At 59.1% G+C, this 24,015-nt stretch overlaps 3 pseudogenes; all 3 read left to right on the top strand.

Annotated features, from left to right (window-relative positions):
• Positions 1-2,746, top strand: LOC129399371 (calcium homeostasis modulator protein 2-like; annotated as a pseudogene).
• A 5,119-nt stretch (positions 2,747-7,865) lies between these two features.
• Positions 7,866-13,148, top strand: LOC129399372 (calcium homeostasis modulator protein 3-like; annotated as a pseudogene).
• A 6,817-nt stretch (positions 13,149-19,965) lies between these two features.
• On the top strand, positions 19,966-23,185 carry LOC129399420 (calcium homeostasis modulator protein 1-like; annotated as a pseudogene).
• The last annotated feature ends 830 nt before the right edge of the window (positions 23,186-24,015 follow it).

Below are 24,015 nucleotides of genomic sequence, written 5' to 3' on the forward strand. Positions count from 1 at the left end.
ATGGCTAACCCCATCGCCCACTTCCTGTCGCGCATTTTCAGGAGCAAGGATTTGGATTAAATGTGTTGGTGGCTCTGGGCACCACGGGGGGCCAGGAGCTCTTCTCCTTGTTGGCCTTCCAGTGCCCGTGCTCACCAGTTCGGAACTTCCGGTATGGGTTAATGGCCACCTTGGGGCCCGCCTTGTTGCTCTTCTTCATCAGCATCATCCTCAACAACCAAACCAGGAACTTGGTGGATGGGTGCAGGTGCTTCAGGACCAAGAAATGCCCAGGCATCCTATATTCCATCGTGGGCCGCGCAGCCGTGGCCCCCCTCACCTGGTCTTTCATCTCCCTGCTGCGCGGGGACGCCTACGTCTGCGCATTCAGCGAGTTTGTGGACCCGTCCTCGCTCACGGCTGAGAACGAGAGCTTCCCTCTCTCCCACACCACGCAGATCCTGGCCAGGTTCCCTTGCGGGGAGAGCCCTGACATCCTGTCTGGGTTCCGGGAGGAGGTGAGCCGCAGGCTCAAGTTTGAGTCTCAGGTAAGGCTGTGCTGAGGGATGCTCATCCCTTCCCTGGGAGGTGGCGGGCGGCTCAGTGCCCATCCAGTTCCTGGGTTCCCGTAATCAGTGGCAACCATTAAACAAGATTCTTAGTGTGGTAAGAATCATTTTCTTGGGGCTGGAGCAATAGCACAGAGATAGGGCGTTTGCCTTGCACACAGCCGAAGGGGGTTCGAATCCCAGCATCCCATATGGTCCCCGAGCCATGTCAGGAATAATTCCTGAGTGCATGAGTCAGGAGTAACCCCTGTGCATCGCCGGATGTGACCCCCCCCCAAAAAAAAAGCAAACAGAATCGGGGCTGGAGAGATAGCACAGCGGGTAGGGCGTTTGCCTTGCATGCAGCCGACCAGGGTTTGATTCCCAGCATCCTGTATGGTCCCCGGAGCACCACCAGGTTAATTCATGAGCGCATAGTCTAGAGTGACACCTTTGTATCACCAGGTGTGATGCCAAAAAGAAAAAAAAAAAAGAATCATTTTCCCATTTCAAATAAGAGAGTTTTGTTCATTTTTGCAGTGCTGGGGGTGGAACCCAGACTCACACATGCAAGGAAAGTGCTCTATTGCCAAGTCTTTCCCAGCCCCTCCAGATAAGAATTTTGATGTATTGAGTTTTGGTGAAACCCAGCAGACCCCATGAATGCTTAAAACTTAACTCCAATAGTTTTAGTTAGGGAAGGGAGAGAGAAGAAGAGGGAGGGAAAAAGCCAGGGTTTCAAAGGGAACAGGAGCAGAGGGGAGAGAGTGGGGGATGCCCCAAGGTAAAAGCGGATTTACACACTCAGCTCAGGCTGGGATGCGGCTGCCCAGTCGGGGAGTCTCCCCGTTGGCTCACAAAGTGCCCCAAACTGCCCCGGCTTGAGGTTTTCCATGCAGATAAGAGTCTGTAGTGGGGGCCACAGCGTTAGTACAGCGGTGAGGGTGCTGGCCTTGCACACGGCTGACCTGAATTGGGCATCCCCTATGGTCCCCAGAGCACCAAGGGTGTGACCCAAAAAGCAAAAAAGAAAACAGAACAAATTAGTCTGTGGTTAGGGTTTTGTCAAGGGCAGAGGTTGGGGGAGTCTTCTTGCAGCTCATCACAGGACTAGTTCCTGCTGGCACCTCTCTCCTGGGCCACCACCTGTGCCAGCCTTGTCTCACGGGGCCTGTGTCTGCACCACAAAGGGGCCCTTTCCCGGGCCCTGGGCTCCAGTAGGGCCGGTGATGCTGCAGCTTTGGAGCAGCTCTCCAGCCTCTCATGCCCGCCCACAGTCTCCCCTGAGCACTGCCAGGAAGAGCACTGGAGGCACTTCGAGCATCGCTGGGTGGGGTCCAGGCGTCACCGGGAAGCCTGGCCACCCCCAGCTCCACAGGGTTCAGGCAGCACCACATCCCTCAGACCCTGGTCAAATACTCAGATCTGCACAGGGCCGAATGGAGGGACACCCGCCCCAGGGAGCCTTTGAGACAAACTGAGGCGATTTTCCAACAGGGTCGTGAGGGTGAGGAGGACGCAGGCATGGGGGAGCGCCCAGAGGGTCTCGGGAGGTGGCACGGGACCGAGCCTGGCAGTCTGAGCCAGACTTGGTGGCTGAGATGCAGGAAGCCGTGGGGAGGCAGCAGGAATCTGCAGAGTCGAAGCAAGCGCCTGTGCCCGGGAGAGAGGGCAGAGGGACCGAGTGGCGCTGGGCATGCCAGCTTCTCCTTCAGCCGGGGAGTCCGGGCCAGCCGGCTGGGGTGCGGAGGGTCAGCCCCACCCTGGCCGCTGCAGCCCTCCTCAGCCGCCCTTTCTCTGACCAGCTCTTCGGGTGGCTGCTCATCGGCTCGGTGGCCATCCTGGTGTTCCTGACCAAGTGCCTCAAGCACTGCTGCTCGCCGCTCAGCTACCGCCAGGAGGCCTACTGGGCCCGCTACCGCGCCAACGAGGACCAGCTCTTCCAGCACACGGCCGAGGCGCACTCACGCGTGCTGGCGGCCAGCAACGTGCAGCGCTTCTTCGGCTTCGTGGCGCTCAACAAGGAGGATGAAGAGCTGGTGGCCAAGTTCCCCGTCCAGGGCACACAGCCGCGGCCACAGTGGAACGCCATCACCGGCTTCTACCTGTACCGGGAGAACCTGGGCCTCCCCCTCCACAGCCGCCTGCACAAGTGGGCCCAGGGTCTGAGTGGGAAAGGCACGGCCCCCGACATGGAGGTGGCCCTGCTGGCCCCCTGAGGCCCCACCACCCCCTGCACTGCGTCTCGGGGTAGAGTGAGGCCAGAGGCCCAGGGTGTGGCCTCCTCCACCACCAGGAAGTCCCTGGTCACTCCCAGAGCGAGTGTTTCCGAAAGCTTGGACCTGGTACCAGGGAATGGAATGTTTGATTCCTGAAGCCCCGGGCTGCTGGCTGGCCTCAGCTGTGACTGACCCAGCCTGAGCAGGGAACCCGCAGGGAACCCCAGTGGGCGGGACCCTAGAGGATTGCGGGGGAGGTGTGGGCGTGGCAGAGGCCTTGTCCCCTCTCCTGTCCCCTCCTGCAGAGTTGGCAGCCCTGCCCAAAGACAAAACTGGGGCTATACCACGGGCCCACGCCCTGCAGCCCCCAGCAGGGAGACTGGCCCCAGGCTGCTCTTCGGGGAGGGTCCCCAGGGGAGACGTGTCCAGCTGTTGTGAAACAACCACACCTAGGCCCTGCTCCCGGGGGCCGCTCCCCATGTCCCCTTCAGGATGCCCGTCCTGGCCCCACCTTATGGCCCCGACACAAGGGCCCAGGACCACGCTGGGCTGAGGCACCGCCAGGGATGGTCCCTGGCACGACTCAGATCCCAGTCGGGGTTCAGGCCCCAACCTGCGCCTCCGCCCGGGACACAGGCAGCTGCTCCGGGAGCACGGGGCGGCCTCGGAGAGGGAACAACAGCGAACTGACGTGTGTACAAAAAAGACAGAATTCATTCTGACCCGCCGGGGTCTCCCCAGGGTGCCTCCAGGAAGCCCCCTTAAGTCCGCCGGCCCCCGGCTCAGTCCTCTGGCACGGCGCTCCGGGCCTCCACGTACTCCAGCGCCTTGGCCTTCACGGCCTGCACGGCCGTCTCGGTGCCCTGCTGCTTCTCGTAGTCCAGGTAGCGCTTGAAGAAGAATTTCATGCGCTTGGGGGCCAGGCTCAGGTGAATGACCCGCTCGAAGATGTCCCTGTGGGGAAGGGCGGGCACTGTTGGCCTCCAGGCTCTGGGCACCAGGCCCTCCTGTGGCCACTCCTACTATGTCAGCATTAAAGACGCCCTCGGCGGGACCCATGGCAGGGCAGGAGGAGGCGCTTGCCTCGAGAGCCCTGACTGGCTTGTTCTGCAGTTCGAGGCCACACCTGGCGGTTATCAGGGGTTACTCCTGCCTTTGTGTCCAGGGATCATTCCTGGTGGACCATAAGCAGTGCCGGGAGTCAAACTCAGGTCGAGTGTGTGTGAGACAAGCATCCTCCCCCCTGGACTATCTCTCTGACTCTCATAACCCATTTTTACAAAGACTTAGGGAAACCAAGCCACTCTCCAGGGCCAATAAGTAAGCACCGAGTTCCAGTCCCCTGAAGGTCTGAGTCCAAACCCTGGAGATGCCGTGACCCCGGGGTGGGGAGGAGCCTTTCAACACCCCCTCCCTGAGTATTCTGATGGCTTCCAAAGCCAGCTGACCCCCTGCCTGCGGAGTGCCTAGGGCTTTGACCCAGGGCCCCGTGAACTAGCCAGGGAGTCATCATCATCACCATCATCATCATCATCATCATCATCATCATCATCATCATCATCATCATCATCGTCATCATCCCGTTGATCGTCAAATTCCTCGAGCAGTCTCAGTAATGTCTGCTTTCGTCCTAGCCCTGAGATTTTAGAGGCTTCTCTTTACTCGTCCTTCCCAAAGATCCTGATGCCGCATTGGAGGCTCTTTCAGGGTCAGGGGAATGAGACCCAGCATTGTTACTGGATTTGGCATATGAATACAACATGGGGAGTGTGCAAGGCTCTCCCATGTGGGCAGGAAACTCTCAGTAGCTAGCGAGGTTCTCCCAGAGGGAGAACTAGGTTATAAGATTCGAGGCCGCATGCTTCCAGGAGCTTGGTTTTAAGTCTGCGGTCCGATGGTGGGATTACACTGCACCGGGGGCACTCCTTGGGTGTGACTGCCAAGCTACTGGAAAATGGGAAATCTGGGCAGAAGAGGCCCCGTCCCAATCTGAGCAGGCTTGGAGGTCTAGCCCCGGGTCCCACACACCTGGGTTCCTCTGCTGGTACCTTCATGCATGAGGTTCATCCAAATGTGTGGAGAGGGGCCCTGAGCATGGCTGTGGTTAGGCTCTGGAGGTCTTCGGTCGTGGGAGCACTGCAAGGGTCGGGGAGGGAAGCTGGAGCCCACTCCCTCTGAGGGGACCCGGGGAAGACAGCCAGGAGCACAGGCAAGAGAGTCTCTAGCCAGGGAGTACGGGACAAATTCCAGTAAGGGAAACAGAATGGATTCCAAATCAAAGAGACATTCCCTAGCCGCCTCTTTCTCTCATAGGATGGGGGTAAGGGGGAGGGCCCACACCCAGTGTTGCTCAGGGGCTACTCCTGGCTCCAAGCTGGGGAATCACTGCACAGAGCCAGCACCTTGACCCCTGGCTATCTCTGGGCCCTCTCATAGATGTTCTGAGTGACCTTTACTTGTGGAGAGTCTTTCTACGGATCCATCAAGCCCAGAGACCCCAAGCGTGTGATTAGTGTGTCTACATACAACTGGAAACGTCCTCGTGGCCACAAGACAAGGCCAGTAGGGTCGGCCAGCGCCTCTCCAGCAAGTAGGGCCCCATCAGCTCCACACCAGGCGTTTCTCCGTTCCTGCTGGCAGTGATGGCTGGCTCCCGTCCCCCTCTCCCCAGAGGAGTGCCAGAGGCTCCTGTTTGTTCCACCCTTCACCCACAGGCGCCTGGCAGGGAGGGTGGGTGCTCTCCCAGGGAGGGAGCCTGTGGACAGTTCTCTCTCAGCAGGTTGAGTGGCGCTGTCCTGCCAGCCTTCTCCTCTTCCTTTCCTGCTTTCTCAAAAATCACCACTTGGGGGCGTGAGCACTCTATGCGACTCCGCCACTACCCAGGCAAACTAGGAAGGGGTGGCGGGCGGCCTGGCAATTAGTCAAAGGCCCTAACATCAATACCAGTCTTTTGCTCTTTCGAAATATCAAAGAGCTTCCTAGGTAGGAGAGAGATCTTTCTAGCTGCCCTGAGCGACGAGCGACTTCACTGTCAAGAAAACCTTGAGAGAATGGGGCTAGAGAGACCGTGCAGAGGGTAGGGCGCTTGTGACCAGCATCCCATAGGGTCCCCGAGCACCACCAGGAGTAATTCCTGAGTGCAGAGTCAGGAGTAATCCCTGAGCATTGCCTGCGTGGCTCGAAAAGAAAGGAGGAGAGGAGAGGAGAGGAGAGGAGAGGAGAGGAGAGGAGAGGAGAGGAGAGGAGAGGAGAGGAGAGGAGAGGAGAGGAGAGGAGAGGAGAGGAGAGGAGAGGAGAGGAGAGGAGAGGAGAGGAGAGGAGAGGAGAGGAGAGGAGAGGAGAGGAGAGGAGAGGAGAGGAGAGGAGAGGAGAGGAGAGGAGAGGAGAGGAGAGGAGAGGAGAGGAGAGGAGAGGAGGAAAGGGGATGGGACGAAAGTAAAAAAAAAAAAAGTTAAGAGAGGAGAATAAACCCCTCTTCCACCTCTGAGATGTTCCTTTCTGTGTCTGTTTGCGTGACTGGAACCACTTTTCTACACTGCACCTGAGACAGGACCTGTGACAAGGTCAGGGTCCTCTCTCCCAACCCAGCCCTGCCCCCTGCTCCCGCCCTCATTGGCCAGACCCTCCAAAGAAGGGTCATACTCCCCTTCACAAACTCACTCCGGGGACAGAGAGGACCCCCCAAACTCAGTCTCACGGGGTGTACTCAGAGCACTGCATTTCACGCGAGCAACACCCTCAGCACAGCACAGGGGCGCAGGGCAGCCTTGTTGCTACAAGGCCACTGAGGCAGTCAGTCCCCAGCATGGCCCGCACACACTCAGATGGGCCTCAGAGCTGGACACCCCCTCAGTCGGCATCTCCCTCACACTCCTAACGCCTCTGGCCCCACGGGGGGCCTCGGAGGTCTCCTGGCTCTGCGGGCAGATCACCCCGACTGGGCATCTAGGCAGAAGGAAAACAACCCTCAGTGTCAGCCAGCCCAACTCCTTCTGACGCGGGCCTCAGTCCTCTGGGGCCCCCACCCCAGAGGAGGTGGTGCTCAAGAGAGCAAAGCCCCTCCTCTCCCCTCCTCTCTGCATGGCCGCACCCCGCCTCTCGCGGCCCACCCCTCTGAGGAACTCAGGACAGGGGATCTGGGCTGGGAGGGTTTCGCCCGAGGCCCGAGTCCCCTGGGCCCATCAGCCTTCAGGCCCTGGAAGTGTCCCAGCTCTCTTTAGCTCCCTCTCCATGTCCCCTCACACGGGCCTCTCCCTTCCCTGTGCCACGCACACACACACACACACACACACACACACACACACACACACACACACAAACACACACGCAGAGTACCTCAGAATTGGGGAACATACAGAAGAGCAGTAAAACCCAGGTGCCTGCCGCTTTCCCCAGAGAGGGAGGGGTGGGGTCTGAGAGCCTGTCCGCCTGTTTCTCCTGGGACCCACCTGGTGGTGCTCAGGGTGAGAATTGCAGGCAGCCACTGAGAACGCTAACTCCTTCCACACACACTCAAACACACACACACACACACACACACACACACACACACGTGCACATATACCCCCACACACGCACGCACATACATACACCCCACCCCATGGCCCAGGACACCGAGTGTCTGGCCCCCTGCTACACTGCCTCCCCTCCATGTCTTCGTCTGCGCTGGTCCCCGGGACTGGCCCCTGCCTTTCGCTGCCAGTGCTGACACGGGGTCTGGCGTCTCTCCCAGACCCTCTAATCCAGGAGCCCCTCCTGCCTCCTCCAGCTTGACAGATGCTGAAATAGAGACTCAGCAGAGCCAGATGGTGCTGACCGAGGCTAGAGAGCGGAAGTCCACTCCGTGAGCACCTGGGCCTTCCCACACCCTGAATTTGCCTGTTCTGCCACCCCCCCCGGCCCCCTCCAGGACAGGGCAGGGCCCATTTGCCTGGAGGGGCTTTGGTGGTGGTGGAGCCTCACCTCACTCAGGGCCAGAGAGGAGCCGCCTTGGGCAGCCTGGGTGGGAGACCCGCCTTGGCCGCCTGGGCACCCGGGCTGGGGGCGGGGGCTCCCCCTGCACCTCGGGCCCTTGCTTGGAAGACCCGCAAGGCCCCTGTGGGCCCAGACTCCCGCGGCCATGGACAAGCTCCGCCTGCTCTTCCAGCACTTCCACGCCAGCTCGGAGTCGCTGATGAACGGCGTCTGCCTGCTGCTGGCCGCCGGCACCGCCAAGCTCTACGCCTCCCTGGACGTCCACTGCCCCTGCCTGGCACGCTACAACGCGGCCTACGGCCTGGGCCTGCTGCTGGCACCGCCCCTGGCGCTCTTCCTCTGTGGCCTCCTCGCCAACCGGCAGTCGGTGCTCATGGTGGAGGAGTGGCGCCGGCCCGCGGGGCGCGCCGGAAGGACCCCGGCATGATCAGGTGCGACCCCCACACCCAAGTCCCAGGGCCCTAGTCCGCACCCCCCACCAACTGCACGGGCTCCCAAACCCCCAACACCACCGCCCTGTAGCTTTAGTAGGGGCTCCCCCACCTACTCACCCTCACAAACACGGCCAGGGCACCCCCTAAGTCTCCGAGGTCCCCCCGCACTCTGCAGAGGATGCTGCAGCCCTCTTCTTATGGGGGTGCCCACCCAGCAGTGTTCAGGGCTGACTCCTGACTGAGATTGGGGATCACCCCCGCTGGATCTCAGGAGGTCATATGGGGTGCGGGGATCAAACCAGGGTGTGCGTCATGGTAAGCAAGCGCCCTACCTGCTTGTTTGTCGGGCGGGACCCCGTTAGTGCTCAGGGCTTGCTCCTGGCTCTGTTCTCAGAAGTCACTCCTGGCAGGCCTCAGGGAACCATACGGGGTGCCGGGGACTGAACCTGGATCAGAACATGCAAGGAAAGCGCCCTCCCTCCCTGTTCCATGATTGTTCCGGGCCCTGCATCCATCCCTGGCACCCCCCAAGTGTGGAACCTCCTGCCCTCCAGGACACACCCAGCCCTGCCGCCCCCTCCCCCAGCCCTGCAGCCCACCCGGCACTGCAGATCTCCTCGCTGCTGGGGTCTCCTGACTTTGGTTTGGTGTTTGGGCAGTTCTGCTCCTAGCTCGGTGCTCCAGGGTCACTCCTGTGGGTGCTCGGGCCTGGGGCCGGGGTCTCGTTGGCGTCAGCTCCCCACTGCTCTCCGGCCAGGTACATGTGCTCCTCCGTGCTGCAGAGAGCGCTGGCTGCCCCGCTCGTCTGGATCCTGCTGGCCCTTCTGGACGGCAAGTGCCTGGTGTGTGCCTTCAGCTGCTCTGTGGACCCTGAGAAGTTTCTGGACCTGGCCAACATGACCTCCAGCCAGGTGCAGCTCTTCCTGGCCAAGGTGCCCTGCAAGGAAGATGAGCTGGTCAGGGACAGCCCTGCCCGAAAGGCCGTGTCCCGCTACCTGCGGTGCCTGTCACAGGTAATTCAGCCTGCCCTCCCGGGCCTGGGGTGGGCTGAGGAGGGACAGTTATGTCCTGGGGGGCTTCCCGCCGGAGACACGCAGGTGAGGAGTGGGAGAGTCCTGGGGGTCCTTGTTCAGGGCGGGGTTGGAGGTGCAGGCTCTCTGCCGTGCATGTGGACAGCAGGTGTCCACCCCCTCGGCCATGCTCCAGGGCACTGCAGAGACACAGCTCTGTGCTTGTGGAGGGTCCGGGCGCTGCCAGCTCGTGACCATCACTCCGGGCGGGAGGGCGCGTGTGAGGGAGGGAAGGCCACACGGCATCAGCTCCAGTCTCAGTTCCTCAGAGTTCCCCTCACCCTGCCGCCGGATGGCTGCTCCCCTGGCTGTATCCCGTGTGACTGTCACCTCAGCTCCCAGCCAGAACCTCAGTTTCCAGGGCCCCCAGGTTCAGATTAAGGGGTTCCTTTCTCTGAACTCCCATGTCCCTTGTATATCCATCCACAAGACACTTCGACATGCCCATATTTTTCCTGCTAAAATGTGACCTCTGAGGGCAAAGACTGGGGTCCATTATCTCCATCAAAATACAGAACAGGGCATGCTCAGATGGGGTGATACATAGGACCCAAAAGCTGGGTGGACATATAGGTGGGGTGGGTGGATGGGTGTGTGACGGTTGGTTGGATGGGTGGGTAGATGGAGGGATGGATGGATGAGTGGGTAGATAGATGGATGGATGGGCAGGAGTGCAGGAAAGGAAAAACTCAGGCTTTCAGCTGAGCCGCTAATAAAAAATGACTAACAAGAGTAAAACCAAGCAAGACAAACGTAAAGCTAGGAAGGAAACTAAAAGCAAAGGCTTAAAATGCTGGCCTCTGTAGTGTCTTCAACAAAGAGTGGCACCTTTAGAGGAAAAACGCGACAAACGAGAGCAGCTCTGGGTTTTGAAAGGCAGAAACTGCGCAGAGGTAAACGCATTAGAAAACTAGCGGGTGGTTTCTCTCTTGCTTGCAGAGTAGTGGGTGTTTAGGGTCACACCGTGCAGTGCGCTGGGGCCATTCCTCGCTCTGTGCTCAGGAGCAACCCTGGGTGGTGCTCAGGGGACAAGAGGTGGTGCTAAAGATCAGGCTCAAGTTAGCCGCACGCAAGGCAGCACCCCTGAGCGTCACTCCCGGCCCATGAGCTGCTGCTTCACTAAGAATCTCCGGGAGAATTTACAACCTGACTCGAGGTGAAAGGGGGAAAGGTAGAACTGTTTCAGTGTTTGCTGCTTCTAACCATGTTTCAAATACTTTGCCTGGATTTGGGTTCTGGTTTTCGTTTGGGGACCCCACCTGGAGGTGTTCAGGGGCTCTTTACAGCTCAGTGCGGGGGTCACTCCCAGTGTGCCTGGTGGGCATGCCGGGGTCCGACCCAGGCTCCCACCGCAAGGCCTTTGTTCCAGCCCATTCAGCTTCCTCTGGCCCCTTCCCATCACTTTTATGACAAACAGGAATATTTGGGGGTAACATTCTGGTTTCCTGTTGGGGGAGACGGGGAGGTAAATGGTGGGAAGATGGAGGGCTGAGTAGAGATGCGGAAGGAAGGATGAGAGAACAGAGATGTGAAGGTTGAGAGAACAAAAATGTCTGAATAGAAGGACGGGGAGATGTTTGGGGGATGGGGCCATGGTTGTAATGGAGCGATGGTTGAGGGATGGGGTGATGGTTGGGGGGGTGGGAGATGGTTTGGGGATGGGAGGATGGTTGGGGGATGGAGGATGTTTGAGGGATGGTTGATGGTGGGGGTGGGATGATACTTGGGGGATGGGATGATGGATGGTCAAGGTTGGGGATGGGGTTGGGGGATGGTCAGGTGTAAAAAACTAAAGCTCGCCGAGGGGCGTGTGCACTGGCAGGCTCTTTCGGTGCCTCTGTCTCACTGCCCGCGTTCGGTGCTCTCGAACCACCGTGTGTTGCTGTTGGTCAAGGCAGGCAACGGAAGGAAGAAGGCCAAACTGGTTGCTCGATCAGTTTATTTCGTTCTCTCTCTCTGCTTCTCTCCCAGTTCTAGATATCTCTCTGGATCTTCCTCTATGCCCTTTTTCTGTCTCTCCTGTCTTCTAATCTGTCTATTGTCTCCTTCGCTTCTGTGTCTTCCCGTGCATCTTCTGTGTCTTCTCTTGTGTCGTCTTCTTCTGTCTCTTCTGTCTCTTCTGTCTTCTTCCTCTGTCTCCTCTGTCTTCTTCTGTCTCTCCTGTCTTCTTCCTCTGTCTCTCCTGTCTTCTTCCTCTGTCTCTCCTGTCTTCTTCCTCTGTCTCCTCTGTCTTCTTCCTCTGTCTCCTGTTGTCTTCTTCTGTCTGCCCTCAGTGCCCCACAGTCTTAGTTTATATAGCAAATAACATAGGGTGGTGACACAAAGGTGGGTTGAATATTAACAAATCAACAAAGAAGGGTAAAACCATTTCTCGAGGAGATTAAAAAACCTCATGTAAGGAAATCTCATCTAGGGAGATCCGCTCAAGAGTGGGGGTCCAAACAAGGGTGTATCAGGGTGTGAGCTAATAATCTGCTTAAATAGTTATAGCAAATCTACTTCTAATATTTCTAGCAATGTCATTCTGCATGAGCACAGTAAGAGATATAAAGTTTGGTTTTTCCTTAGGGCATCTCACTATAGATTCCAGATCACAGTCCTCAGGTCAGGTTAGTCTTCCTAACCCCAGCAGGGTCCTAGTCTCATCGTTACCTTTGGATCATGACAGCATTTGTCCATGACCATGCTCTCAACTTAGAGTTGAGTATTGTGGTGCTTTGGCCTGGCCATTTTGATGCCAGGGTAGCTTACAGCTTGCCCTGAGTCCATTCCGTCCCTCGTCGGGACCCTGCTTTAGGGGTGCTGGAACTAAGGGCAACTGAGTCGAGAAAGCAGATGCCCAGGGGTAAATATTATTGGAGTCAATCAACTCCCAAGTTACAAGCATCATATTAACTGTCTTCCTGTGTCCATACAGAGAGGCCGTTGCTTTAAGGTAAACTATGCAAAAGACACTAACTTACAGTACAAGTTCAGAGTCCTTAGAAGGATCTGATCTTCCAAGGGTAACAGAATCTGATTAGGGAAAGGGTGATTAACTATTTGGGAAAGAGGGTGCAGAGAAGAGTTTACAGATAAACAAAGGAATGGGAGTGTCTCCGGGAGAGTCTAAACTAAAGCTCCCTGTGGTAAGGCTAAAAGGACAAACCCCATGTTCTCCTACAGTCAGGGACTGGGTCGGTGGTGTTGAGACAATGGTTGGGGGAGGGCGGACCGGAGAGGACGTCTGATGGACAGATCGGGGAGGGATGGTTGAATAGATGAAGGAATGGGAGGATGGGGGTGGACGGGAGGGTGGACGAAGGTGGCGAACAGGAGGGATGACGCATGGGCAGATGCTTCAATCTGCGGAAGGGCAGGCGGGATCCCTAAAGGAGAGGCCGCGGACACTCAGTGCTGCCCACTCGCCCTGTCTCGCTTGCCCTCCCAGAGGCCATGGGCTGGGCCATCACCCTGCTGCTCATCACCCTGGCCTTCCTGGCGCGCTGCCTGCGGCCCTGCTTCGACCAGACGCTCTTCCTGCAGCACCGCTACTGGAGCAACTACGTGGGCCTGGAGCAGAAGCTCTTCGACGAGACGTGCTGCGAGCATGCGCGGGACTTGGCGCACCGCTGCGTGCTGCACTTCTTCCAGAGCATGCAGAGCGAGATGCGGGCGCGGGGCCTGCGCCGGCCCGCTGCCCACCCGGCGGCCCAGCCCCCGGCCCTGCCCGAGCCCCCCGACGGCCCGGCGCACCTGCGCGCAGTCTCCAGCCGCGAGCAAGTGGACCACCTCCTGAGCACCTGGTGCTCCAGCAAACCGCCCCTCGGCCTTGTGGGCCCCGCGGCACACTGGGGGGGTGGCCTCAGCCACCGCGCCCCCCCACCGCGGCCCCTGACCCCCGCCGGCCCCAACACACACAAGTGTAGAGACCCCAGCACCTGAAGCCACGTGAAAGGAGCTGCGAGCTGGCTAACGGGGGGTACCCCAGGGCCCCTTAGCCCCCCCAGAGCTGAGATCCCCACTTTCTCTACTGGGGGCACGCCAAGGCCGGCCCGCTGCCCCGCAAGAGCTGACACCCCAGTCACGTTTCTGGGCGTGATCTCGTGTACACTAAGGCGCTGCCCTCTGGGCTGTGTGGGTTCAGCTCCTCCCAGCAGCTGCTGGGAGAGCAAGTCCCGGGCTGGGGCTGAGTGGGGCCTCCCACCACCCTACCCCCTGCACACCCTGGTGCTGTGTTCATGGGGGACAAACCGAGGAGCAAGAGTCTGAGTAGATCTGCCTTGGGTTCTGGGTCGGCGGGGCCAGTGTTTCATGTCTCATAATAATAGTAAAATTGACACTGGCACACGCGTCCATGATGCTCGTGTGTGTGGGGCGCCGGGCTGAGTCCTTCTGAGTCCTGACGCGTTTCAGCACTGTGGGTTTCTCAGAGATGGGTCCTAGTGAGGGACACTCCCTCCGAGCACCCTCAGGGGCGCCTCTCCGGCAGCCAGCCTCTGTGGGTGCCATCCGGGTGGGTGGCGCCAGCTCCGTGGCTGCTCCGCCTTCGAGCTTTGTCTTCTGATGGGCTCCAGGTTTTGTTTATTTTTTTTAATTTTTTATTGACTCACCATGTGAAAAGTTAAAAAGCTTTCAGGCTTAAGTCTCAGTCATGCAATGATGAAACGCCCGTCCCTTCACCAGTGCACACGTTCCACCACCAAGAACCCCAGTATGCCTCCCACCCCACCCCCAACCCCGCCTGTGTGGCTGATGATTTTCACTTTACTTTCTCTTTGATTACATTCAATGTGTCAACAGAAAACTCACTGTTATTATTTGGAATTTCCCCCCAATAATCAGACCTGCCCAAAAGGCATCATTTGATAGTTTGTTTTCCATTGCTGAGAATAAAGAGCACATGAGCATATGAGGTTTTGGATTTCTGGTATTTTAGTAATCAAGTCCAGAGAAATTTCTGCCAGAAGTCGCATCATTGCAAGCTCGTACCTCTGTTTAGCGGGCTTTATAAGATGGCGGTCGCCACCCCACCGCCGGGGAATGGAAAGGCTGAGAGAGAAAAACCTTTCCCCTCCCGGGGCAGCATGGGGCCGTAGTTTAGTTCACAGTCTAGAGGCATTTCTGCAAGAAGCCGCTGGGTGCTGAAAGTAGTTAGTTGGCCTCTGGATCATGGGCGTTCAGCAACAGAGGGGACGCTCGATCACATCTGGGTGGAGAGCAGCGCCAGTAATGCCCCCCATCCCAACATCTCCCTAGTATTCTGTCACTGCAAGCTCGTGCCTCTCTTTAGTGGGCCTTATAGATGGCGGTCGCCATGCTGCTGACGGGGAAAGGAAAGGCCGTCCATGTTTCATTTTAAATCTGTTTGGGTTTTGTTTTTTCCGCGCTCGGGCTCAGGACCTCACGCACATGCAGTACAGGTGCTCTACGGCCCAGCAGTTTTGGTTTGATTTGGTTTAGGGGCCACACCTGGTGGCGGTTCTCAGGGCTACCCGTGGTACAGTGCTTCGGGTCGCTGTCAGGGTGGTGCCGGGCTGGAATACGAAGCTGTCTCCCCAACCCCAGCACCATTTTTCAGATGAGAAAACTGAGGCCGCAGGAAGTTGTTTCCTGAGGTCTTGGAAGAACTGGAGTCGGGGGCTGGAGCAACAGGACAGCGGCTAAGGCAGGAGGCCAACTTGGTTCATTCCCCACCCCCTCTTATGGTCTCCTGAGACCCCTGAGCACAGAGCCAGGAGTCTGCCTGAGCAGCTCTGGGTGTGCTCCCCACCCCCGACAAATAATAAACAATAAGAGCTGGAACAGGAGCTCTGGCTCGGTACTCCTCGCCCCCAGGCTGTTCCGTTCTCGTGCTCATTCTCAGTGTTTGGGCAAGTGGAGAGAGACAGAGGCGAAGGGGGCAGGGCCAGTCGACCACGGGCACGGAGGGGACAGGCCACCGAGGGGCAGCACAGATTCCCATTGTGCTCCCAGAGGACTGCTGGCCCGCCTGGGTGGGGGGCCCTCACTGCCCCTCACAGCTGAGAGGGGAGCCAGGTCAGACAGGAGGGCGCAGGCCCACCGGACACCAGTGCAGGGTCCTGCCCCGGGGCCGAGGTGCCACTCCAGCACCCACGGAAAGAGCACAGAGCTCTGTGACAGCAGACCCCCTGCCCTGGACAGCTAAGGCATCCCACCCTCTGTACACCCCAAAGGACATGCTAGAACCCCGGGTCTCTCGGCCATCATCCCTCCGTCCAGCTCTACTGCCCAGTCCATGAGGGGAACCAAGTCACTGTACCTGGGAGTGAGGGACAGCAGTGACCCGGGCAGCCACACAGAGAGAGGCGCCCCCATCCTGGGCAGAGTCTGGTGCTCAGACAGGAAGTGGGGGACCCCCAGATATGAGGAAGTGGCTGCAGGAAGCCCCAGGAGAGAATGGATTTGTGGGGGAAGTGGGAGGCCTAGAGGGGACGTGGGGAGGGGAGCCGAGTCCATGGGTGGCTCAGGAACCCCGAGGTGCCGTCCAGAGCCCGGGCCAAGAGGGTTTGTTCCCACTTTCTGCCATTTGCCCTTCCTGCACGCATGTGCTCCTGACTGTGGCTGGAGTGGAGGTGTGAGCTGACCTGACGGTGGGCACCAGAGAAAGAGCAGGGGATGCTGCGAGAGGGGGCGTGGATTCAGCGAGAGGGGGCGTGGCTTCAGCGAGAGGGGCGTGGCTTCAGGGGAGGGGCGTGGCTTCAGCCCTTGTCCCACTGTGCCTGCAGCAGAGGCTGGAGTGGTAGGGGGTGTGGGGGATATTGGGGAAATTGCTATGCGGCACCCCTCTATCCCTCCCCCTGCGCCGGTGTCCAGGGAACAGAGGGCAGCCGCCGGGTCCTGCTAAGGCAAAGGTTCACACAGCCTGCAGCAGCCCATCTTCTGATGACCGCTACCTCCGCCACCATGTGGATCCGGGGGTGCGCCCACTGCTGCAGGTGGGCCGCCAGCCAGGCTAGCTTAGGCAAATAGGGCATTTCCCCGCAGGTCTTGCCCCCTTTGCATACTGCTTTTCCTGCCTTGCTTGACTTCTGGGAGATGGGGTGGGGGAGGGGTGTCTGGGGGTCCAGCACCCAGGTGACCGTGTGGGTCCCTATTTTCTGCCCACATGCAGCAGGGCCTCGGGGACACTGGAGAGGACAGAGTCAGGCAAGACCCCTGGAGAAGGGGGAAGGGGACCCGAATCCTCCTGATCTCCAGAACCAGACCTTGTGACTCTTACCTGCAACAGCAGCTCTTCACTTTTATGATTTGATTAAGGCCCTGGCAGTGGGGAGTCACTCCTGGCTGTTCCTGGGGGACCCCCAGGAACCTCAAGTGTCCTAAAGGGAACCTTGGGGGCTCTGGAGAGCTCGCTCAGGGGTGAAGGCACTTAGTCACCTTGCATGCAACTGACCCGTTTGGTCCCTTGCGCCAGCTGTGGTGCCCCAAGCACCGCCAGGGGTCGCTCCTGAACAGAGCCGGGAAGAGCCCCAGAGCACCACCAGGTATGGTTTCCCTCAAAGCACATGCAAAGGCAGGTGGGAGGCAGACTCAGAGCTGTGGCGCTGGAATAGAGGCTGGAGCAGAGCAGAGCCTCGGGCCAGAGCCGGGGGTCCTCTTGAGGCTGGCCAGGCACATGGGTGCCCTGCTCAGGCCCCAGAGGGCCAACCCCCAACTCCCTGATCTTCAGCCCCCCGTCAGACCATCCCCCACAGAACAATGCGGAGGGCATTCTGGGGGGGGAAGAAAAGTTCTTCTACTATTCAGTGTGAAGCCCAAGTCAGTGAGACACTTGAAGCTATTCTTTACCACTGATTCAAGATTTACAACAGCCTGAAGGGTTGGAGCGGAGTGATAGTAGAGTGAGTAGGACACTTGTCTGCCACATGGCAGATCTGGGTTTGGTCCTGGCACCCTTATGATCCCCTGCACCAGATATGTTGCCCCAGGCACTGCCAGGAGGGATTCCTGGGTGCAGAGCCAGGAGTAAGCCCTGAGCATCCCTGGGTGTGCGCCCCCTCACCACAAGAAAGAAAGAAAGACAGAAGGAAAGAAAGAAAGAAAGAAAGAAAGAAAGAAAGAAAGAAAGAAAGAAAGAAAGAAAGAAAGAAAGAAAGAAAGAAAGAAAGAAAGAAAGAAAGAAAGAAAGAAAGAAAGAAAGAAAGAAAGAAAGAGAGAGAGAGAGAGAAAGAAAGAAAGAAAGAAAGAAAGAAAGAAAGAAAGAAAGAAAGAAAGAAAGAAAGAAAGAAAGAAAGAAAGAAAGAAAGAAAGAAAGAAAGAAAGAAAGAAAGAAAGAAAGGAAGAAAGAAAGGAAGAAAGAGAGAAAGAGAGAAGGAAGGAAGGAAGGAAGGAAGGAAGGAAGGAAGGAAGGAAGGAAGGAAGGAAGGAAGGAAGGAAGGAAGGAAGGAAGGAAGGAAGGAAGGAAGGAAGGAAAACAACAGCATGAAGGATAACAGGCAGGTGTGATAGACTCAGAAGCAGAACTCAGGGCTCGCTGGTATGAAGCCTGGAGTTCAAACCCCAGCACCACACACACACACACACACACACACACACACACACACACACACACACACACACAGTTCTAGGGCTCCCCCTTTTCATTCAATAACTGTAATAAAGTCCTTGGGAACCTGAGAATAATGCAATCCAACCACTTGTATTATTTTACTTTATTGATTTGTGTGTGTCTGTGGGGGGGGGGGGAGGTGATCAGGGACACTACTCAGGAGCTATTCTCAGCTGCTCAGGAGTGCTCCCTGGTAGTGCTTAGCAGACCATGTTGGGTGACAGTGATTGAACCTGGGTCAACCAGATGCAGAGCAAGTGTCTAACCCCTGTACCATCTCCCTGGCCCTGTTGCTATTATTGACAAATAATGCTGACATTAGAATTCGCAGCAAACGTCTCTGAGGCCTGTGCTGGCGCCCTTAGCCCAGGTGGGTGTCTCTGCGTCCAGCGTCCTCCTGAGCACTGCCCCCTCCCCGAGTGCCAGCAGCCCCCTGTGATTCAGTCCCGTGTCAGTCCAAGGCAGCCATCTCTGTGGCAGGATCCTTCTCCCCCTCTCCTGGGGAGCCCCCAACAAAGTCCTCCAGCAGTCACCAGCCTTAGGACCCCGGAGCCTTTGGTCTGTTGCAGCCGAGGGGGACAACTGTCCTCCCAGCCCCGCCCCGAGCTTTCCACCCGGACCAGGACAGGAGAGAAGGAGCAGAACCGCTCCCTGCCCCGCCCCTGCGCCCTGCTCCCACCTAGCCGGGTCCAAACCCGTTTCCCCATCTCCCGCCTTGTGTATCTCTCCCCGAGTCCGTCACCCCTCTCACATGGGACAACAGCACTGTCCACAGTGACGCCCAGCAAGGGCTGGCGCTGGCGCGACACGGGCACCCAGCCCCTTACTAATTCCTCAGCAGCACAGACTCGACCCCAAGGTGGGCACGAGCCCGAAACACAACTGCAAGTCCCCACACAGCCCCACGTGGGAGGCTCCGACCAGGACCTCGTCTGTGATCTCATCCGGGATCTCATCTGGGATCTCATCTGGGATCTCGCCTGGGATCCTGTCCAGGGCGGCCCAGATAGGCAGATCTGACCTGCTCTTCAGGCATGCTGGCCCTCCACCCCCAGCCCCGCAGCCCTTTCAGCTCTCCCCTCTTTGATCTGCCCTTCACCCCAACCTGGGTCCTGGTCTGCGTCTGTAGAGACGCCGGAGGCCCATAGTCCAGGCCTGGAACCCCACGGGCCCACCGAGTTAGCTTTTGGTCTGGGGTGTGGAGGCGAGAAGTGGAGCCAGCAGGGCTGTGTGGGCACAAGGCTTCTCCCAGGTGCGAGTCCTCTGACGCGAGTGTGGGCTTTTCCTCTGTCATGTCTCTGTCTGTCTCAGCCTCCACCTCGATCCTTACTGTGCTCAGGGCCACCACCGTGACCACCACTATTACCTTCTCCACGTCTCCGTCCCCGTCACCACCTACCCTACCGCCAAGGGGACCATTCCCACCAACTCAAGCTCTATCACCGTCACCTCCAGGTCCATCCCCACCACCTCCAGCTCTATCCCATCACCCCCAGCTCCATCCCCACCTGCAGCTCCATCCCCATCACCTCCAGCTCCATTCCATCAAATCCAGCTCCATCCCATCACCTCCAGCTCCATCCCATCACCTCCAGCTCCATCCCCATCACCTCCAGCTCCATCCCATCACCTCCAGCTCCATCCCCATCACCTCCAGCTCCATCCCCAGCAGCATCAGCACCATCCCACCACCACCAGCAGCTCCACCATCACCTCCATCCCCGCTGCCAGCACCATCCTCCTACCATCAGTCCCACCCATACGCCCATCACCACTCCCAGCCCAGCCACCCTCCCAGCCAGCACCCCACCAGCACACCACCACTGTGTGACCTCGCAGGAGCCTCTAAGACCCAGGGGACGGACAGCAGAGCAGGCTGCTTCCCCTGTGCCGAGCCTGTCTTTCCACACCCGCCCCTGCCACCCCCTCCCCCCGAACTGCTCCCCACCAGGTGTGGTCTGGGGATTCCTGGCCGGAGGCAGCTGCAGAAGGAGGGAAAGAAGCCGGAGGCTGGGACAGGGAGGGCCACGCCCTGTTCAACCCCCCCCCCCCCCGGCACCTGCCCGCCAGAGTCTCACAGACACTCGAGCCCAGGCCCCGAGCTGCCCGTCCCCGCCATGCGGCGGGCGCCCAGGGGACAGAGCGGGCTGCTGGCAGTGCCAGCACCGAGGCGGGCGGTGGGGCAGCACGATGGACAAGTTCCGGATGATCTTCCAGTTCCTGCAGTCCAACCAGGAGTCCTTCATGAACGGCATCTGCGGCATACTGGCCCTGGCCAGCGCCCAGATGTACTCGGCCTTCGACTTCAACTGCCCCTGCCTGCCCGGCTACAACGCGGCCTACAGCGCGGGCATCCTGCTGGCCCCGGCGCTGGTGCTCTTCCTGCTGGGCCTGGTGCTCAACAACAACGTGTCCATGCTGGCCGAGGAGTGGAAGCGGCCGCCGGGCCGCCGCGCCAAGGACCCCGCCTTGCTGCGCTACATGTTCTGCTCCATGGCCCAGCGCGCCCTCATCGCGCCCGTTGTCTGGGTGGCCGTCACCCTGCTCGACGGCAAGTGCTTCCTCTGCGCCTTCTGCACCACCGTGCCCGTGACCGCGCTGGGCAACGGCAGCCTGGCCCCCGGCCTGCCCGGCCCTGAGCTCGCCCGCCTGCTGGCGCGGGTGCCCTGCCCCGAGATCTACGACGGGGACTGGCTGCTGGCGCGTGAGGTGGCCGTGCGCTATTTGTGTTGCATCTCCCAGGTGAGGAGGCGCCGGGGCCTGGGTCCCCCTGGGCTCTGGAGGGCTCAGATGCCCCGCCGTGCCCAGTGCAGGGAGGGAGCCCCGGGGTCAAGGCCGTGAGCTTCCACATGCAGGGGACCTGAGTTGGAATTTCAACTCCACCTGGTCTCCCCAAGCACTTCTGGGGGAGGCTGGGAACCCCCGGGCTGAGCAGCATCCCTGGGCCCAGAGCATCCAACGTTCAGGCCAGGTGGGCCAAGTGCTAATGAGAAAGGCTCCCGGGGTCCTGAGCATTGCATAGGACCCCCACAGAACATGGACATCTGTCCTATGTACGTCTGCAGGGCCTCCTCGGGCATCGTTTCCCACAGATGAAGCTCTGAGGGGCACAGAGGCTCATTTTCCCAGCTAAGGCTGTGTGTGTGTGTGTGTGTGTGTGTGTGTGTGTGTGTGTGTGTGTTGTTAGGGATCTCACGCATGCAAGGTAATTTTGTTTTCAATTTTTTTATTTTTTTTTTTACTTTTTCTTGGGGTCACACCTGGCGATCGATGCACAGGGGCTACTCCTGGCTCTGCACTCAGGAATCACTCCTGGTGGTGCTCAGGGGACCATATGGGATGCTGGGAATCAAACCCAGGTCCGCAGCGTGCAAGGCAAACGCCCTATCCGCTGTGCTATTGCTCCAGCTCATTGTTTTCGTCTTCTTTCTTCCTTTTTCCTTCTTTTTTTTTAGTTTTGTTTGTTTGATTGTTTGTTTTGGGGCCACCCCTGACAATTCTCAGAAGTTACTCCTGACTCTGCACTCAGGGGTCACTCCTGGCCCTGTTCCGGGGTGCCGGGGATAGAACCTGGGCTGGCCATGTGCAAAGCAGGCGCCCTAGCTGCTGTGCTATCTCTCTGGCCCAAGGTAACTTTTCTGCACCACTTGCCAGCCCAGAGTCCAGCTTCTGAGAGCCAGGTGACTCCCCTGGGCTTGTGTCCCCCGGGACACGTGCCAGGCGGCTTCTGTCCAAGGCGTGCTGTCTGTCTGTCCTGGGCGCAGCTCAGCCCACTGCACATACCAACTCTCCAGCCGGGGATTTGCATTCTTTCCTCTCCCGGGCCTGGTGGGGAGGCACATGGGTGGCTGGGCTCTTTGGGTACATTTTCCTGGCAAATGCCCCCAGCTGGTGCCTCGCTGCGCTGCTTGGGGGGTGGGCACTGAGGGCCTGGGTGCCCCTCCAGGGAAGGACTAGATGAGGTGGCACCATCAGTGCAGGGGCGGGGGGCGGCGGTTTGAGAGGAAATCCGGGCTCGGCATCCTGTGGGTCTGGGCCCCCATTCCTTGCAGCCCCCAGGAATGGGAGGACAGGAAGCTGGGGGTGTCAGTGCAGGGGGCGCGGGGGGGGGGCCCGGACCTGGCTGCAGGAGCTGGGTGTTTGCACGATGAGAGGCACGGCCAGGCACCCCTCTCTCTCCTGTGGTGCTGCATCCGCACCCAGACAGCCCGCGTGAATCCCACAGTCTGAGGGTGCACGCCAAACTCTGCTTTCCGGAGAAAACTCTGCTTTCCGAAGAAGCCAGCACTTCCTCTCCCACATGGTCCCCTGGGCAGCCTCACTGACCTCCTGGCCTTTGACCCAGACAGCCCCGCTGAAGAGTGCCCGGAAGGCTGCCTGACCCCTCACGCATTGCAGTGTGTTGGCTTCCAAATTCCATCTGAGGGGGTGGGGACGACTGCACAGCAGGCCGGGAACTTGTCTTGCTCACATCTGAGCCAGGCTCAATCCCCAACTCCCCACGTGATCCCCAGAGCTTGCCAGGAGTGATCCCTGAGTGCAGAATCAGGAGCAAGCCCTGAGCACCACCGGGTGTGATCCAAAGACATAAAAAACAAATTCTACTTGACATAGTGGGCTTCATCTGAACTCTAGAAATTTTCATTCTTTTTTTATTAAATCTAATTTTATTTAATTTTATATTTAAATTATTTGTAATGAATCACCATGAGATGCAGTTGCAGATTTACAAACTTCCGTGTGAACTCCCGAAATTTTTACATACAAATCAGATTCCCAGAAGAAAATGTGGGTCTGTTCGGGCCCGTTGGACAGAAGAGAAGTTTTGGGCCCACCCAGTGCCCTTAGCCCAGGGTGACATGTCTGCACAGACCAGGGGCGGGGGTGGCCCTGAGCCAGGCCCGCTGACTGTGCCCTCCCGCAGGCCCTGGGCTGGTCCTTCGTGCTGCTGACCACGCTGCTGGCCTTCGCCATGCGCTCCGTGCGGCCCTGCTTCACGCAGGCGGCCTTCAAAAGAGCAAGTACTGGTCCCACTACATCGACATCGAGCACAGGCTCTTCGACGAGACGTGCACGGAGCACGCCAAGGCCTTCGCCAAGTCTGCATCCAGCAGTTCTTCGAGGCCATGACCCACGACCTGGAGCTGGGCCACTCCCACGGGGCGCTGGCGCCCCCCAGCCCGGCAGTGGCGGCAGCCCCCGGGCCGGCCCCAACGGGGCCGAGGAGGAGCGGGAGAAGCTGAGGGGCATCACAGACCAGGGCGCCGTCAACCGGCTGCTCACCAGCTGGCACCAGTGCAAACCGCCGCTGCGCCTGGGCCAGGACGAGCCCCTGATGGGCAACGGCTGGGCTGGGGGCGGCCCCCGGGCTCCCCGCAGGGAGGTGGCCACCTACATCAGCAAAGTGTGAGCCCGACCGGGGGGGAAGAGCCGGGCATGGGAGTGCAGGCTCCCCAGACCCCCTGGCGTGGGCACTGGGGGGGCCCCCATGTCCCTGAAAGGACCTGTCCAAGCCCCCATGGAGGAGGCTTCTGGGGCTGGGCCACTGGGGCCAGGAGCGTCCATCACTGTCATCCCGTTGCTCATCCATTTGTGCGAGCGGGCACCAGTGACTCTCACTGTGAGACTTACTGTTACTGCCAGCAGCAGTACCTGCAGGAAAGGCCCAGACGCGGCTGAGAGGACACCGTGTGCACTGCCCGGCTCCCAGGCCCTAACTCCCGGCTCTCCGTCTCACAGACCTGCTGGCCGCAGCGTCCACACCACCCCAGTGTCGGGGGGCCCATTCCCTCGGCTCTGACTCAGGCAGCTGGGGGTGTATCTGGCAGCAGGAACCCTGCGCTCTGCTGCGCCTCGGAGGGAAGCTGCTGGCCCTCAGCAGCCCCGTTGGACCGACTCAGAGCCCCGCCTGGGTGACAGGTGGTGAGACAAGGTGCCCGATCCAGGGCACTCGGGAGAAGCCAAAGTGTGCCCCAGGGAGGCACGCCGGGCCCCAGCGCCAGACCCAGAGAGCCTTCACCCCAGGGCCCCTGACCCTGACCTCCTGTCCCGTCCAGGCCGCAGGCCGCAGGGTCTTGTCTCGGTGTCGCCCGGTGGCAGTGAGGCTGTGTCCTGGCACCAGCGACACCTGTGCTGGTCCCCATGTGTCATGAGGGTACGATGGGGTCTGAGGGGTGCAGGTCCTGCCCTCATAACAGCTCAAGCACCGGTGGGGGTGGTCAGAGTTAAATTACGAAAAGG

This window comes from Sorex araneus, chromosome 11 (assembly GCF_027595985.1).
Source record: "Sorex araneus isolate mSorAra2 chromosome 11, mSorAra2.pri, whole genome shotgun sequence".
Taxonomy (NCBI): Eukaryota; Metazoa; Chordata; class Mammalia; order Eulipotyphla; family Soricidae; genus Sorex; species Sorex araneus.